Source organism: Amblyraja radiata, chromosome 2 (assembly GCF_010909765.2).
Source record: "Amblyraja radiata isolate CabotCenter1 chromosome 2, sAmbRad1.1.pri, whole genome shotgun sequence".
In the NCBI taxonomy this organism is placed as follows: domain Eukaryota; kingdom Metazoa; phylum Chordata; class Chondrichthyes; order Rajiformes; family Rajidae; genus Amblyraja; species Amblyraja radiata.
Window position 1 is genome coordinate 22,097,251 of NC_045957.1, and position 14,392 is coordinate 22,111,642.

Genomic DNA, 14,392 nt, shown 5'->3' on the forward strand with positions numbered 1-14,392 from the left:
ACACAGGGAGATCTCTGGGGGCCACAACTTGACTTTCATTCAAGCCATTTCTCCCATCCTTATCCTCCAGAGATGCTGCCTGACCTGCTGGTTACTCCAGCACTTTAAGTATATTTCCTAACAAAATACAAAGTGCTGGAGTAATCAGAAGGTCAGGCAGCATCTCTGGAGGATAAGAATGGGCAATGTTTTAGGTCAGGACCCTTCTTCAGAGTTCAGATTCTGATCTCGCCTATCCTTGTCCCCAGAGATAGACACAAAATGCTGGAGTAACTCAGCGGGATAGGCAACATCTCTGGATAGAAGGAATGGGTGTCTTTTCAGGTCGAGACCCTTCTTCAGACTGAAGAAGGGCATCGATCCAAAAGGTTCGTCTGAAGAAGGGTCTCGACTTCAAACGTCACCCATTCCTTCTACCCAGAGATGCTGCCTGACCTGCTGGTTACTCCAGCACTTTGTATTTTGTTAGGAAATATACTTAATATTTTTGATAACTACCAAAAACTGCGAATGTTACATAGAAACATAGAAAATAGGTGCAGGAGTAGGCCATTCGGCCCTTCGAACCTACACCGCCATTCAATATGATCATGGCTGATCATCCAACTCAGTATCCTGTACCTGTCTTCTCTCCATACCCCCTGATCCCTTTAGCCATAAGGGCCACATCTAACTCCCTCTTAAATATAGCCAATTAACTGGCCTCAACTACTTTCTGTGGCAGAGAATTCCACAGATTCACCACTCTCTGTGTGAAAAGATTTTTTCGCACCTCAGTCCTAAAAGACTTCCCCCTTATCCTTAAACTGTGATCCCTTGTTCTGGACATCCCCAACATCGGGAACAATCTTCTTGCATCTAGCCTGTCCAACCCCTTAAGAATTTTGTAAGTTTCTATAAGATCCCCCCTCAATCTTCTAAATTCCAGCGAGTACAAGCCGAGTCTATCCAGACTTTCTTCATATGAAAGTCTTGCCATCCCAGGAATCAGTCTGGTGAACCTTCTCTGTACTCCCTCGATGGCAAGAATGTCTTTCCTCAGATTAGGAGACCAAAACTGTATGCAATACTCCAGGTGTGGTCTCACCAAGGCCCTGTACAACTGCAGTAGAACCTCCCCGTCTCCTATACTCAAATCCTTTTGCTATGAATGCTAACATACCATTCGCCTTCTTCACTGCCTGCTGCACCTGCATGCCTACTTTCAATGACTGGTGTACCATGATACCCAGGTTTCGTTGCATCTCCCCTTTTCCTAATCGGCCGCCATTCAGATAATAGTCTACTTTCCTGTTCTTGCCACCAAAGTGGATAACCTCACATTTATCCACATTATTCTGCATCTGCCATGCATTTGCCCACTCACCCAACCTATCCAAGTCACCTTGCAGACTCCTAGCATCCTCCTCACAGCTAACACTGCCCCCCAGCTTCATGTAATCCGCAAACTTGGAGATGTTGCATTCAATTCCCTCGTCCAAATCATTAATATCTATTGTAAATAGCTGGGGTCCCAGCACTGAGCCCTGCGGAACCCCACTAGTCACTGCCTGCCATTCTGAAAAGGACCCTTTTACTCCTACTCCTTGCTTCCTGTCTGCCAGCCAGTTCTCTATCCACATCAATACTGAACCCCCAATACCATGTGCTTTAAGTTTGCAAACTAATCTCTTATGTGGGACCTTGTCAAAAGCCTTCTGAAAGTCCAGATATAACACATCCACTGGTTCTCCCTTATCCACTCTACTAGTTACATCCTCGAAAAATTCTATAAGATTCATCAGACATGATTTACCTTTCATAAATCCATGCTGACTTTGTCCAATGATTTCACCACTTTCCAAATGTGCTGCTATCCCATCTTTAATAACTGACTCTAGCATTTTCACCACTACCGATGTTAGACTAACTGGTCTGTAATTCCCCGTTTTCTCTCTCCCTCCCTTTTTAAAAAGTGGGGTTACATTAGCAACCCTCCAATCCTCAGGAACTACTCCAGAATCTAAAGAGTTTTGAAATATACGTTTCAAGTACTTCCCGCTGGAGCAGATCCCATTTAGCTCCCATGCTCAGTTGGAACTGCCCAAGTCACTGCATGTTTGGACAATTCTACCCGTGCTCCCAAACTTGAACGTTTTTACACACAGGGAGATCTCTGGGGGCTACAACTTGCCTTTCATTCAAGCCGTTTCTCCCATTTCAATTTACTTTGAAGCAAAATTAAAAGGTGCAGCTGTTCGATGAAAGTTTCCACAACAAAGTGACACAAGCTGTTCAGTGTGACAGCTGTAATTTAATACACCTGCTTCCTAAAAATAGTGATGCTTGTATATTTTTGGGAACAAGATCAGAAGTCAATGATTTCTTTAGCATCTCATGTAAAATTCTCCTGAAAATTATTTTGCAAACTGCAAAATTAGGTGGGAGTTAAACAAAGAACAGGAAACTAATGAAGGATCCTAAAGGGCCCAAGCTAAGCTATTTACTCTTGAGTGTGATCATTTTAGTCCCCTTTCAAGTCAAAAGGTCTCACTCTTAAAATAACAGAAGATTTTATAAATGGCTTTGAACATTTCTGGTTGGTATTTGTTTCTTAACATAACATCTTTATGTTTTATTTCCTCTGTGCTCCAATATAAACAGGCACACAACTCCTTCAAGTTAGAACACTCAAGAATTTACAGGAACATTGGTCTGCTGAAACACACCGGGCAGAGGCTGAAGTAAGATTTATGGTCCCTTTACAATTGTGCAATAGTTTAATTATCAGGTGAATGTCATCAGGGTCTCATTCCCAAGGAGAATAAGCCACCCTCCTTGTGACAAAAGCAACATTTTGTCCTCCAAAAAACAAACAACCAGAGCAATTTTTGGACTGTTCTTTGCATAAATTGGTTGCCATATTAATCTACAAGCACACCTTTAAATCTATTAATTTAAGCTATAATAGTCACTGCTCAGCAGCATGATAAGGCATCATACATGTGCACCAGAACCATTTGATTAGTGTTTCTACAACCTTCTCACTGAAGAAACTATAAAATATCATCTGCATGATATTTGTTTTTATGGCTTCATTCAAGTTTGTAATCTGGGTTCACAGGCAATATCCTCAAAATGCTCGAGAAAATAATCGGTCTTCTTGAACTGCTATAGTTCTGTGGTCATTGACTCTTACAGTACAAAAACAGCCCCATTTGCCTGCTTTTGACCCATATCTCTCAATCTAATAGCACAGATTTTGAGCTTTATAAATATTTATGCCTGTGTTTAATATCATCGGAATCATCATTTCACTTTTGATGGTTTTTGCTTTTGGTAATTTATGCTTGAAGTGAAAGAACACCGTTTGTGTTCCAATAATGACACTTACTTCACACAAAGTCTAAATTTGATTTTGCCTTAATTGCCATTTAAATACAGAAGTGTGCAGGGGCTGGAAGCTTATTCAGCACTGCAGCCAAAGGTCAGCACTGGATCATTCAGCACACAAACCTCTTGGGTCAAAAAGTCATGCATTATTAAGTCCTCGGCTTTATCGGTGGTAATAGGCCTTCAGGCAGAGTCTCTGGCTGAGCCAGATGATTTCTATTGAGCCTTGTACTGAGAAGTCTCTGGGATAATTCATTTTCAGTAGCCGGTATGTTAAATAGTTTATGACATGATTTTTTAATTAAATGCTCTACCTTACTTTAAAGCTGCTAATAATTTCAGACATGCTATACCATTTGTGGTTGATTTAAGTTCACTTTGTCATACAGCTTGCAGCAGTTGTGATACTCAGAAAGATACTAGTGTTTAATACCAGGACAATGGAATAGGCAGATCATGGCAAAAGTTGTTGTTCGGCTGATATGAAAATATCACTGTCAAAGTGAACCAGTAAAAACAGCTAACACCATGTGTTCAATTTACTGGCCTGATCCAACTTTTGGCAGCCCTCATCTCCTGTGCTATTTAAAGGGAGGTGTACTTGTAGATTGTGTTCAATGGAGGGTTTTATTTTCGTCTGTTGTTGTTCACTACAACAATGTCACTATAGACTGTGAAGCATTCAAGAGATGGTGTGGGTGAAACTGGGATTTTGTCTTCCCCTCCTCCCGAAAGCTTTAATAGTATTCAGCTGCTCAAGTATTTGTGCTTCAGTTCCATTTCTGTCAAAGATCAATGTGTTAGGGCAAGTTACGGGGAGAACACTTAGAACTGATTAAACTGCTGGAAGAGTGAGGAGGATCAATATTTATCTACCAGGGATCTTATGGTTATAGTTCTTAGTGAATAGCAATGTGCAGGCAAATCGGACAGATTAAGAAGTTCCTCACTGATATAGAGTCATGTTGTAGCCTTAGAGTAGGGCCAATCTGCTTTGTTAGTTCATATGTCATAGGAGCAGAATTAGGCCATTCGGCCCATCAAGTGTATCAGGGCTGCCAACATTTGGTGAGAGTTGAGAGTGAGAAATTGTGAGGGAGCGTAGTAACCGAGGGAGGGAAGGTGTGGGAGGGAGGTGTCCCCCCTCCTACGGTTGGGAGCTTTTGCATTTTTTAAGCTTGAAATTGTGCAATCTGGTGCATACTGTAGCGAGTCTTTTGAATGAATCAACTAATACGTTTATTGGCCAAGTATTCACATACAAGGAATTTGCCTTGGTGCTCTGCCCGCAAGTGACAACATGACATACAATGACAATTAGGAATGACATTAACAATAAAACATTATCGATTTACATGTCAATGCAACATTTATGCTTTAAATTGGATTAGGTATGAATAAGGTTAGGCTAAATTGCATTCCTAATTATATTCTGCAGTAGAGCCAGGCTCTAATCAACAGGTGCAGCACATGAGTGACCTTAGTATAGTCATGCATAGAAATCAGATTATAATTCATGCTGTCATGCATTTATATTGAGAAAATAAAACATAGAAACAAGGCAAGAGGAGTCGGACTTCCATCACTATTCTGTACAAATAAATTAATCAATCTTACCCTTTGACTGCAGAAACAAGATGAAAACAATGCCACATATTCAATCAAGTATATGGTTCAATGAAATAAAGATGTATTTGTAAAACATATACATGGAAACAGGCCATTCGGCCCACCAAGTCCACACCGATCAGCAATCTACCATACATCAGCTCTATCCTACACGCCAAGGACAATTTACAGAAGCCAATTAACCTACAAACCTGCACTTCTTTTGGATGTGGGAGAAACTGGAATATCCAGAGACAACCCATGAGGTCGTAGGGAGCATGTACAAATTCTGTACAGACAGCAACCGTAGTCAGGATCAAATCTGGGTCTGTGGTGCTGTAAGACAGCAACTCTACCGCTGCGCCACCGTGCCACTCCATTACATTTTTTTTCTGTAATATATTTATTATGGTGTCACGTCAATAAAGATGAACACATGATTCTGATTTCTGCCCTTAGTTGGATAACACACAACTCCAGTCATTGCGTTTTACATCTATATGGCTGGTTTTCAACCTCTTCAGTCTGAAGGTCTCGACCCGAAACATCACCCATTCCTTCTCTCCAGAGATGCTGCCTGTCCCGCTGAGTTACTCCAGCTTTTTGTGTCTATCTTCAGTTTAAACCAGCACCTGCAGTTCCTTCCTACACTCTTTGTTAAGCAAAATAGGTCCTATTCTCATAATATTATTCACCTCAACCAAGTCTTTTCTTCACCTCCGTTGCTGCAGAGAATACAATCCCAGTTATCAAATCTTTCTTCAAAGTGAAAAAAATAATTCCAGCCCTGCCAACATCTTCATAAATCGCCCCTGGATCCTCTCCAGAGCAATTGCACCCTTTCTACAATGTCATAGTCTTACTGCATGGAAATAGGCCCTTCATCCCAACTTGTCATGCAGATCAAGATGCCCCATCTAAACTAGTCCCATTTATCCGCATTTGGCCCATATCCCTTTAAACCTTATGTGTGCCAATATGTGTGTGTATAAGCGTGTGCGTCAGTGCATGTGTATCAGTGTGTGTGAGGGTGTGTGCCAATGAAGCGGTGACAATAACCCGGAGTGAGCGGAAATTCAGAGACTTGGCGACGTCCGGGGCAAAGTTCCGCTCTATGATCTTTGGTCCAGGGAGCGTTTCCACTATTCGTCTACCACTATCGTTGACTTCAGAAAGAGGAAGCCAGAAAACCATGTGACGGTTTCCATTGGTGGGTCAGCAGTGGAGAGAGTTAGCATCTTCAAGTTTCTGGGTATTAAAATTCAGACAACCCGTCCCGAATCAAATTTATCGTGCCTTTAATTACTTAGAAGTTGAAAGTAATTAGTCGTGTCTCTGAATGACGTCTCAATTGTACCATAGAAAGTATCCTGACTGCATTGTGGTTTAGTTGGCAATTCCAGCACATAGGATTGCCATAGGCTGCAGAGACTGGTGGATCCAACAATTCATTACAGGCTTAACCTCCCCACCATTAAAAGATCAGCCGCAAGAAAATGGCCTCTATCGTCAAGAATTCCCACCATCATCCCCACAGGCCATGCCGCCTTCTTGATGCTACTCTCAGGCATGAAGCCCCACATTATCCGTTTCAGGAATTTATGTATAACCCATGCACAGAGTATACATGCATATGACAATAAATTCAACTGGACAATTCACCGTCTTGATCATTTATTCTCTTTACCATATAACCATATAACAATTACAGCACGGAAACAGGCCATCTCGACCCCTCTAGTCCGTGCCGAACACATAATCTCCCCTAGTCCCATATACCTGCGCTCAGACCATAACCCTCCATTCCTTTCCCATCCATATAACTATCCAATTTATTTTTAAATGATAAAAACGAACCTGCCTCCACCACCTTCACTGGAAGCTCATTCCACACAGCTACCACTCTCTGAGTAAAGAAGTTCCCCCTCATGTTACCCCTAAACTTCAGTCCCTTAATTCTCAAGTCATGTCCCCTTGTTTGAATCTTCCCTACTCTCAGTGGGAAAAGCTTTTCCACGTCAACTCTGTCTATCCCTCTCATCATTTTAAAAACCTCTATCAAGTCCCCCCTTAACCTTCTGCGCTCCAAAGAATAAAGCCCTAACTTGTTCAACCTTTCTCTGTAACTTAGTTGCTGAAACCCAGGCAACATTCTAGTAAATCTCCTCTAATCTAGTAAATTACCACAGGTAGAATACACTGGCTGCAGCAGGTCTGGCGGATTTACCACCTACAAGTACAAAGGTAGTAGGATCTTAAAACCACAGTGCCAGCATTATTCTTGTTTAAATGAAACAACATCCCGATTTTGGAAATATGTAATTGTTCTTTGCCACTTCATCAAATTTTGAAACTCTATTCCAAATAATACTTGGGAAATGTGTTCCAATTAAAATCACGAGGTGCATACACAAGGTGAATTTACACTTTTTTCCAGAATTGGGAAATCAAGAACCAAAATGTATAGGTTTAAGCTGAGAGTGAAAAGATTTAACAGCAACCAGAGGGTGGTGGGTGTATGGAACGAGCTGCCAGAGGAAGTATTTGAGGTAGGCAAAATAATAACATTTAACTGATATTTGGACAGGTATATAGGTAGGAAAGATTCAGAGCAACACTACTATTTAGACTAGCTACTATAACTTTTCCAAACTAATAAATAAATGATAATGGTTTTCTGAAGCCAATTTCACTAAACTCCAATGAGTTTGAGGTCTTTTTTTCTTCTTTCCCCATGGAAGGCTTTTTTTTTTTAATTAATCCGTCTCCAGCAGATACAACTTACAAGTTTCCATTTTATGTTAAGTTGGCTGCCTTCATGATTATTTATGAAACAATGGGCTCAGGCAGACAAAAACAGCATTTTACACACCACTTGCGTTACCATGGCAGCTTTCAAACCTGCATAATCTGTGCCAATGGAAAATGAGATAAAACAGTCACACTTCTATGTTATAGATTTCATTTGAAGGGTGTTTGTCATTTGAACCTGAACAATGCGATTCTTAGATGCTGCAGCTTTGCAAGCACATTAGGAGCAACAACAATACCAAACATATAATAAATTATTATTCTCAATAAACCAGACCAAGATAATGCAACATAAACCATGTAGAGCAATGCAATACAAATATATTCAGCTGTGGTTTGGAGCTGAGGTAGGGTTATGCCTGATAGATTAGGGGAATCTGTGCTTTGAACCGTCTTCTGATGGTAGCAGCAATAAGAGAGGGTGGCCTCTTCCTTCTTCATATCCCAATTCCCTGTATTCTCTAAGCCAGCGTTTCTCAACAGGGGATCCCCGGAACGCTATGTTTTCGCGAGAGGTCGCTATGGGTTCCGAGAGAAATAGTGATAAATAGGCTAATCATATGTAAATGCATTTGAGTCATTTTTGTGTTTAACTTCATATTCATAATTTTATTATACACGTACGGCATATTCTTGGAAAATTCTTGCGTATTATAATAACGTCTTCAACCTGTTATATCATTTAAGTATAATAATCATAGGGAATATATTAGCGACGTCTATACGGCGCCAGTGTGAAACGGCCTTTAGTGGTCAGTGGACAGGAGCTGCACGTGACGGATTTATGTATCATCAAGTGACTCACTCGAGTACAGACGCATGCATGGTCTCCATCAGTCCTGTCTGTGCTTACTGGCGTGCAGGTGCAGTCCCTCATTCACCCACATTATTTAGTAATTTTTACCCGTCATTTAGGGATATTATATGAACTTTTAAAATTTAAGTATGTTTATATTTATTTAATTTATGTATGTTTTTGTAAGTTTATGAAAAGTTTGTGTTATTTTCTCTGTCTCTCTCCTCCAAGGTTAGTTCTTCTGTTTGCTTTTATTTGCTTCCGTTTTATTTATTTAAGTGTTATTTATCAAGTTATTTATCTTTTTTACATTTTTTGTTTTTTTGTTTTACAGAAATGTCTGACCGTCCAATGTGGTGATTTTTGAAGAGAAGGCATCCAGACAATTCTGATGAGGCTAGTGATAAAGAATCGCAATCTTCTGATAAATTTCACTGCACTAATGCAAAAATGGACACAAAAAAAGGTCAGTTTATACAATGAAAGCTATCAATCGGCTTTACATGGACTAGTGATCCAACTTGTCCTATTCCATTGTGCCTTGTCTGTGGCAAACAACTTTCGAATGCAGCATTGGCTCCAGCAAAACTGAAAAGACACCACAGTCTTATGAAAAGTAAAAGTGCTGATTATTTTAAAAGGCTATTGGAATCTCAAAAAAAAAGAGTACAGCTTTTGAGAGTAAAGTCAGCGGCAGTGAAAATGCTCAAGAAGTTATTTGGTAGCAGAAATTATTGCACAGAAAAGGAAAAGTCACACAGTTGGTGAGAACCTAATAATGCCTGCATGTAAAATTATATTGGGTAAAATGCTGGGACAAGATGCAGTACGAGTAATTGAAAAGGTTCCACTTTCAAACAGAACAATAAGTCGACGTATTGATGACATGTCACATGATGCTGAAGAGGTTTTGTGTGATAAACTGAAAAATAGCAGTTTCACATCAGAGAAGCAAATTTCATTATCTAAATTGGCTTCAAAAATAACATTGCCTTGACCCATATATTTGTTCATATGACATATTGCCTTGATTTATCTTATGTCTTTTCAACATTGTCAATAAACAATTAAGTTATAGTGGTAGTTATTATCAGTTTTCGTCTGTTTATATGTGTTATTTATGATGTTTATTTTTTGTGTTTACAGATATGGTTGATTTTTTTTTGTGTGAATGAAAACCTCCTTATGAGGTCTCTTGAACAAGCAATTTGATTTCAGTTATTATTTTGCATTGTCAATAAACTTGAGAAAACACAAGTTATTTTTTGCTTCAACCAGTTATCAGAAAAACCTCCTATTTCCTTCGCTCCATAGATGCTGCCTCACCCGCTGAGTTTCTCCAGCATTTTTGTCTACCTTCGATTTTCCATCATATGCAGTTCCTTCTTAAACATCAGAAAAATATATTATGTTTGCCTTATGAACTTTAAGTTTATGAAAGAGAAAGAAAGAGATTAATAAAGATATATAACAATTTTTATGTAGGAGTTCCCTGAGACATGAAAATTATTTAAAGGGTTCCACAAGGGTAAAAAGGTTGAGAAACGCTGCTCCAAACCCTCCAGTAATTTCCAATTTGCAGGTAGTTACCACGGAGATGTGAAGGATCCTCAAGACATTTTGAATGGCACATGCAAGTTCTATAATCTCCGTCTGTCTGTAAGCAATGGGAAAAGTTCCATCTAAATGCACTATTTTGAGAAACAAGCAGCACCCAACTCTGGCATTCAATAAATTCAATCTAAACTCCGAACTGTCTTGACTGCACTGTATTTAACTTCTTTTTGTTGTTTATTATATTATCTACCAAGTTTACCATGTTGTGCTGTTGCGAGTAAGAATTTCATAAGGGATAAGACAATAAAACACTCTTGACTCTTGAACCCATCCACAAACGTAATAAAATGGTACACCTGGGTCCTTCTCACCACAACATGCCATTAACAACTCAGACCACTCCCAGATTAAAGTCAAGAAATAGGCTCAAAACAACAATCAATTAATTTCACTGTAGATCATGAATCCGTTTGCAGCCACCTTTTCAGTACAGCAAAGTAAAATAATAGAATACCTACCTCCAAAATGGGCAGAGCAGTGGTGCAGCAGTAGAGTTGCTGGCTTTAGCGCCAGGGTTGCTGCCTTACAGCGCCAGAGACCCGGGTTCGATCCGGATTACAGGTGCTGCCTGTACATTATTTGTACGTACTCCCTGTGCCCGCATGTGTTTTTTCTGGGTGCTCCAGATTCCTCTCACATTCCAAAAACGTGCAGGTTTGTAGGTTAATTGGCTTTTGTAAATAGGCGAGTTCGGTATTCCGACTGCGCATGCCCAGGTCATAGGTCACAAGCAAAAAACACTCTCAGCAGCCATGCCGCAGCACAGACATAGACCTGCGCCTCATCCACAGCCAGGATAGATCCCGGGTCTCTGGTGCCGCAATTGCTGCCGAACCGCCACTGGAACATCCCCGTCCCCTCCTGAGTGCCCCCCACCATCCAGGGGCAGCCAGAGACACGTCGGGTCAGACGGGAGTCACACAATCCAATCTTCAAGCACACTGTTGGTTTTGGGAGTTAGTCAATTAGGTGTCGGGCCTGTCCCACTTGGCGATTTTTTCTGCGACTGCCGGCATCATTAACTGACGTATCAGGGTCGCTGAAAGATTTTGTACATTTCTAAATCCAGCAGCGACAAAAAAAAAAAGTTGCGACACTTGAGGAAACACCGCGCATCAATACGTCATCACGCCGCATCATGCCGTGACTTTTTCGTGACCCGATACGTCAGCAAATGATGCGGACAGTTGCCGAAGAAAATCGCCAAGGCCATTTACTCCCTTAAGCATATTGGTCTTTGCTTTTTTTTCCCTATACATATACAGAAGTTGACTCTCACAATCTTTATTAATAGGACTGTGGTGTCAGGGAATTTAGAGAACTCCACTGTGATTTACTAAAGGGCCTGTCCCAATTAGGCGACTTTTTAGGCGAGTGAGAGGACTCTGAGCTCACCACATGATCGCCACATGTTCGTTGGTGGTCTCAGGTGAGTCTCCATCATTGTCGCGAGGAGTTCCCGCATTCTGGGAACTAGTCGCGGCCTCAGTATGGTCGCCACAAATTTTTCAACATGTTGAAAAATTTTCTGTGACCAACAATTGGTCACTATGGAGAAAATCGATACTTTTGGTGTCGTAGGTGCAGTTGTAGTGGGGTCGCCATAGGTGGTTGAGCAAGTCGTAGGTAGTTTTAGTTAATCGCCTTTGTTGACCGGGCATTTTCATTGGCTCATTGGGGGGAAAAAATGTAAGCACGAGTTTTCAGAACCAAGGAGAACTGACCAGTAATGTTAAATGCCCACCAAACTTCACAGCTGTGTATCTCTGTCTTATTAAACGTTGTCTGGCTTCTTAAAAGTGTCTCCACTCCTTCTCCCCCCTCTTCTCCCCTACCCCCACTTTTAAAGGACTTACCATACACTGTGCTAGCCATCTTAACCTTCCTGTTCATCGCGGTATGTGTCTGTATCGCCTTTGCTTTGCACCGTGTGAATTTCAGACAGCGCTCCCCCGCTTTCCCTGCCCCCCCCCCGCCTTTGCTGTGTGTGTGTGTGTGTGTGTATTCCACTCTGACACTCGCTGTTCCAGTTCCCTGTCTTTCAACGAGTGCTGCGAACTTGACAGTCACCTACAGTCCGCTGAAAAATCGCCCGTGGGTCAGGCCCTTCAGTAGGATTGTTACAAAATTTTGAGATTTTAAAAATCAAGCCTGTAATTTATCTCATCCGATAAAGCATAAAAATAACTTTAATTTGACACCCAATTCACTTTCATATCTTCAGTATTAAAAAAGTTATGGTCATTTTCACACTCAGAAATTAGCATCTTGTTCCCTATTGCTTTTCCATTGACTTAACACAAAAGCTGCGATCAAGGACAGTCAATTGACATAAAAGCCCATAACTTCCTTTAAAAATAATAAGAGAACTGAATGAAATTTTTAGTTATTATAGATTGAAGCATTCTGAAACAAATGATACATCTTACTTGGATGACCTGAAATTAAAGCAGATAATTAGTTAGTTACCTAATTGTAGATAATTCCAAAATTGACCATTGTGACAGAAATAGTAACAAACACCCAGACTGCCTTGAAAATTCAAAAATGTGATATTCTCAAGATCAGAACTTTAATAGTATTGTTACGTTAAAACAAATAGTAAATCCCCAACAAAAAAATCATATTCATCAGTGTCATCAAATCAATTAAATTAATCTAAACACAATTACTAGATTGTAATTTAATCTCTTAGACAACTGTCGTAATATTTTCCTTAATCTGTCAAGCAGGAACACGCATTCTTTGAACTCTCACTATCACAAGAGCATCCCACTTTCCGGATGTTCTTCTGCCCGTAACCAACCTACTCCAATCAACTTTTACAAACTTGCCTATCATGGCAACTCTATTAATCTTGCAGCTGTCTGCAATCTCCTGGAATATTTTGTCCACTAAATTCCCATTTACTATTTCTGAAGTACAATCCCAACAAGGTGATCACTCCCATTCTATTCCCAAGTTCCACCCATATAGCTTTACTGGATAATTCTTTGGTAATTTAATCTCTGACAACTGTCGTAATATTTTCCTTAATCTGTCAAGCAACACCATCTCCTCTTTTATCCCCACTGCTTTCTCACCTGCAGCCAGTGTACTATGGAACATTAAGCTGCCAGTCCTGTCCCTGCCTTAGCAAGGTCTCCATAACGGGAATAACATCCCAATCGCACCTACCTATCCACGCCCTGAATTCATCTGCCACATCTGTCAGACCTTTAGTATTGAAGTAAATGCAAATTAATCTAGCAGTCTCTCCTCACATCCAGTCATACTCTGCCTATCCTATCTACCAGGCTTGCTGTAATTGGCCTGTACAGACTTCCAGCCTTCCATCTGCCTCACTCCTACATTGGATTCCATTCCCCCAGCCAAAATATTGATCAGCCTCCAGTTCAGGTGCAAACCATCCTTCTTGCACAGGTCATCTCTGCCCCAGAAGAGAACCTAAAAGGTCCAAAAATCTGAAACCATCTTCTTATTCCCACCCTCAATAGCACACAGCACCAAGAATAATCTTGAAAGTACCGTCACTGACTTTGTGACCTTTTGCCAAACTCTCAGTCTTCACTCCGCAAGACTTCATCAATTTTACTATCTATGCCATTTGTGGCGATGTGCACAATGGCTTCTGGCTGCTCATTCTCCCCTTTGAGAATATTCTGAAGCTGTCAAGAAGCCAACAAGGAGGCAACACCCTATCTTGGAGTACCATTTGCTGCCACAGAATATCTTGCCTGTTCCCTTTACTAACGAATATCCTTTCACGCGAGCCCTGTCTGACCACTCTACCCTGTTGTGCCTCAGAGCCAAGCATGACTGCTGCTGCTCTCCTCTGAATGTTCATCTCATCCAAACAGTCCCACTTAGGTGAATTTTCAGGTGACTGTTAATTCGCCGGCAGTCGCCTGAAAAACCAACGACTGTCAGAGTGGAACGAACACACACACACACACTCCTTCCTTCCTTCACCAGCCCGTTATGCAGGCGGGGGACAGGGCAAGCAGGGGGAGCGCTGTCCGAGTGAAATTCACATGGTGCAAAGCCAATGCGATACAGACACACACTGAGATGAGCAGAAAGGTTGGCGCCGTAATTAAGACATTGAAAGCACAGTGTATGGGAAGGGTCATGTCAGTCCTTTAAAAGAGGGGTGGAGAGGGAGGATAAGGGGGAGAAGGAGTGGAG

General features: G+C 41.0%; 1 protein-coding gene across 1 annotated transcript in view; it reads right to left on the minus strand.

Annotated features, from left to right (window-relative positions):
• The window catches only part of sema5a (semaphorin 5A), a 195,175-nt gene that overhangs the window by 158,368 nt on the left and 22,415 nt on the right, over positions 1 to 14,392 (minus strand). The gene's annotated exons all lie outside the window — the stretch shown is intronic.